We start from the raw sequence: 5,108 nt of genomic DNA on the forward strand, positions 1-5,108 counted from the left end.
TCATTAAGTACCATCTCTTCCAACATTTTTGCAATAGAAGTCTAAATTGTCTTAATTTAAAATTAACTCTTTGTCTTTAGGTTAAAGACAATGCTTTGAATCACATGCCTCTTCTTAACCACAGGTGATATTTAATAAGATTTAAATAAAGTTTCAAAAAAAAACAGTACTTTTTAATTAGTTTCCATTCCTTCATTCAGCAGGTAACCCAAACCTCCTGTCTTGCCTATTTATGATATGAGTTCAGAATGTTGTCTAAAAAAAGGGGGGAGAAGGGTTAGAGCTCTGTTAAAACATCATTCACAATTCACATGTATCACTAACCTGCTCAATATATTCGAGTTTACACTAATTAAAATCCAAAGTTCTATTGCACTGCTTTCAAAGTCCAAACTTACCTCTATTTCTTTTTATATAGCATCCTCTTTTTGATTATGAAACAACAACCACGTCATCTTTTTGCTGTTATTAGAATATACATATATTCTCATGTATATACCCTAGATTTAGAAGTCTTCAGTCAAGTATCCACTCCTCTACATATAAGTTAATCATTCGTTCAAAAATCATCTCAAAGATGCATTTTCAACAAGCTTATTATACAATTCTTTTTTCTGAATTACTTTTGCTTCTTAGTAATTGTCAGTGTTAATAGGCATATATGTTGATTATCTCCTTATTCTTAGTTCATTCCTATCACATCATAGAAATTAAAACACCTTTTAATTTTTGTTAGTTGTGGCATACATTTTAAAATATGCTGTATCTAAATTAAAATATGTAAAGTAAAATAATTTACTGTCTTTCAATATTTTCTTACTCATATTTACTTTAGTCATAAATTTCTCATTATATTTCATGACAATAATTTCAAAGAATAACTTAAATCTTTTATTTGCTCTATACATATGTGTATTTTGTCACCTATTAATGATTTTATGTTTCTGAAAAACTAACATGACAACATATTCCTGTTTGAATATACTTATATGTTTGTATATTATATTTAATGCTAACTTAAGAACTAAAACATATCAAAATTCTGTTAAAATTAAGGAACTTTTGGTCTGTAAAATAGAAGAAATGATATTTTTCATGATTTAAATAATACATATATTATATTTTTATATATCTCAAAATGTATTATTCAAATACATTTCCTTTATACTTACATAATATGAACTTGGTAAAAGCAATTTTTCTAGTAAAATTTCAATAATATAGGATATTATTAAATAGGTACAAAATATTGTATATTCATGATATAAAATTTCAAAAATAAAATAATGCAAAGACTTTTATTGATAAATATATATAAGTTAAATTGAAGAACAAAATAATTTTAAAATTATTATGCTTGAATATAATCAGAGCATAAGCTGCAATAAATAGTCACCTATGCCAGAGTACGGAACTTATTATAAATTATAAAGTTACCCATATTTTTCTTTAATTCAATCGTTTTTACTTGCCTCCATCATCCTCTGCATTTAAAATAAGTGAACCACAAACTTTTGATTGTGATCTTGCAGCCATGGAGAAGTTGGAAAATTTAATCACAATTTAAAATTAACTCTTTGTCTTTAGGTTAAAGAAAAATGCTTTGAATCACATACCTCTTCTTAACCACAGGTGATATTTCATAAGCTTAAAATATAGTTTCAAAAAAAAGGGTACTTTCAAATAATTTTCCATGCCTTCATTCAGCAGGTAACCCAAACCTTCATAATCCCCAAATGCTGCACTTCAAAGTTATACTCAGGAAAAAAATATTGAAAAGAACAGCCTCTCTTTCCAGTTGATTTAAAACATCACTAGCTTATTTTCAGTACACATATGGAGTTACTTTTGAAAAGAAATCTTGGAGCATTGCCACACTACATACAGGAAAGGCTTTTCTCTAGAGAGAGCTAAAATTCATTATCTGAGCTTTGGGACACCCATATTCCTTCAAAATTTGGACACATCTTTATTCTTCCATGATTAGTGATAGGACTTTGACTCAAAACTAGAGATGACTCAATGTGTGTCTACAGTCTGAAGAAATCCACTGGTTTTATTTTTTAAGCTAAAACTTATTAACAATTATGAAAAATATTATTGACAATATGACAGTTAAGAATAAATTAACATTTTTTAAAATCTATAATTACAAAAATACATTAATATGTAAATACATAGCACTTATCAAAAATCCATTTTCTCTTTTCACTTCTCACTGTGGGGATTATCTAAAGAGAATCTATTATATATAAAAGAAACCAAGAAAGGTAATAAATTGGAGGAAAATAAAATAAAAATATTCATTTAAGTATAAAATTTAATGTTTTCTATTATATAGTGTTAAACATTTTTTAGATACCTTTTATATTTTTTCAACGCATGTAGTATACTTTGTTTTTAGTTATGTTTTGGTTGAAACATTGAGATATTGAAAGGGTGAAATCAAAAGCTCATAATTATTGGTAATTTAACAATATGAAATTTTTTAAAGAGTGTAGGGCTAGAGCAGTAGTGCAGCAGGTAGGATGCCTTCCTTGAATGTGTTCTCCTTGGATTGATCCCAGGCATTCCACAGGGTCCCATGTACCTGTCAAGAGTGGTCCAGAGCACAAAACCAGGAATATGTATTGAGCATAAACAGACTTAACTCCCAAAAATATATATAATTCATATGTAAAAACTACATACGTGATATGTATTAATATATACTTATATATTTATACTTACATGCATGAAAAAATCTTTAGACACAGCTATTACTTTTTCTGAACTATGTATAGTTCAGAAATGTATACTAATGTATACTTTAATGTAGCTATTAAAATTAACATGATTTTAAAAATAGACAAAGTGAATAAATGTTTTGTATTCATGATAAATAAAGAAACTACAGATCAAAAATATATCATCAGTGTAAACAGTTTAAATAAGAAATAAAAAGATTCAACTATTTTAGAGAGTGTTTTATATCACATATGAACATCATGTACCAGTAATTTTTCATCAATGGATTTTGTTTATAAAGATGTCCTATTTATAAAGCACTTTCTGCATATACAAAAAATTTAAAATAGGATAAAATCATTATTATTAATTTAATAAAAAATGTAATGTGGAACCAAATATCAACTTCATTTAACAGAGAAAGGGGAGATGTGGAGATTAGTTCTGTGAAATGAATTAAAAAGGTATGAATTGCAAGATGTTAGTGATAGGTCTAACATATTTCAATGTTGTAGCTATTGGAGAAATAAATTTGAATAACTTGAATATCACAAATCCTGGGTTATATTTTTATTTCTAACTTATGCTTTGTACAGCTTCCAAGTGTGCGATTCTACTTTATTTCAAAAGCAGTAGATGAGCGGTAAAGAAGAGTAAAGATTTTTCTACCTCAGCAAATCATGATCCCTTAAGGCCAGTGATTCTGAAAGTATATGGAGACCTTGGCATCACAGTAGAATAGAACTAGCTAGTTCTATACTACCCTCGAGAGACAGCACAAGCATTTATCCAGTTTACCATAGCAAATGATTCTCCAAGTCCAGAAAATTATAGCATTCTTCCTCTCTTCACTCTAAGGAGTCATAAAAACTAAATTAAAGATAACTGTTCAAAGAATTATTTGCAGATAGGCTAACATTTCAACAAAAGAAATAAATGAAGCCATGAAGTTTGAATAATTTCATATTACATCAAATATTTTATGACACTTAAAAATTTAGTTTCGATATGTAATTTTTGATTCAATGTTTTTAAGTTGTAATAAATTATAATTCTGTGAGGTTCTAAACTTATAAAATTAAGTAATCCTTCTTCATATTTCTTATGCATAAAGGAACTTTTTTTAAAGGGGGGACATGAAAGTAGCCTCCCACTACCACAAATTACAAAGTTGAGTTTCCCACATTTGGGAACATGGTAGGATAAACAGTTCTGGAGTGTAATGAACAGGTCTCACTCTAAAAAATTCACCTTTATGATCAAGATAGCTCCCTTTCCAGCTAATTATGAAGAATTTTTATATGAAGATGTTTTTATTTAAATAAAATGCATATATATACATTTAAATTAATCAACTAACAATAATCCTAGTACTATATTTTATATTCTAAATATCTTAATTAACCTATACTACTGTTCTAATATATAACCTATATTTGTTGCCAAAATAAAGTCTTAAAATAATATTTTATAAATCAACTAAAGTATAACTTTTACTATAAAATAACTAAAATCCAGTGAGATGAACAAGTTAGAACATTCTAGAAACAAACTAAAAATAAATTTTATTGAGAACTTGATGATTCAGCCACTTTGCTAATATTATTTTATGTAATTAACTTAAGCATTTAACTACTCTATGAGGCATGCATTTATCTCCTATTATGCAGATATGAAGAAATAGAGAAGACTTTGTAAATTTTAGGAAATTACTAATGAAGCAAGACTGAAACTTGAGCACAGTCTATCTATATTTAAAAATCTACATTAGAGAGGCTGGAGAGATAGCATGGAGGTAAAGCGTTTGCCTTTCATGCAGAAGGTGGTTTGAATCCTGGCATCCCATATGGTCCCCTGTGCCTGCCAGGGGTGATTTCTGAGCTTAGAGCCAGGAGTAACCCCTGAGCACTATGGGGTGTGACCCAAAAAAAACTAAACAAAACTAAACAAAATCTACATTAGAAAATATGATGTTTTTTTCCAGTTCTGAAAATACAATGTTTTAAAGTAAAAAATTTGAAGGTGTGATCTAGGGAAAGAAGCAGTTCTTGGAATTTTATTTGTTTAAATAAATGCCAGTTCATTTGAATTTATAAAATCCCTTCTATTCCTTTTTTTTTTTGGTTTTTTGAGCCACACCCGTTTGATGCTCAGGGGTTACTCCTGGCTACTAAGCACTCAGAAATTGCCCCTGGCTTGGGGGGAACATATGGGAAGCGGGGGGATCGAACTGCGGTGCTTCCTTGGCTAGCGCTTCCAAGGCAGACACCTTACCTCTAGCGCCCCCTCACTGGCCCCAAAATTCCTTCTATTCTTAACTATTGAATTTCTCTTATATCATTCATAAACTGAGTATAAAAATAAACTTTATATTATCTTCT

The 5,108-nt window shown here is 28.9% G+C and overlaps 1 non-coding gene across 1 annotated transcript; it reads right to left on the reverse strand.

Moving 5' to 3' along the window:
* Positions 1-3,852: 3,852 nt before the first annotated feature.
* On the reverse strand, positions 3,853-4,015 carry LOC126021325 (U1 spliceosomal RNA). The gene has a single exon (XR_007499873.1). It is a non-coding gene; the product is annotated as a U1 spliceosomal RNA (small nuclear RNA).
* Positions 4,016-5,108: the final 1,093 nt, after the last annotated feature.

The sequence above is a fragment of the Suncus etruscus genome, chromosome 10 (assembly GCF_024139225.1).
Source record: "Suncus etruscus isolate mSunEtr1 chromosome 10, mSunEtr1.pri.cur, whole genome shotgun sequence".
NCBI lineage: Eukaryota > Metazoa > Chordata > Mammalia > Eulipotyphla > Soricidae > Suncus > Suncus etruscus.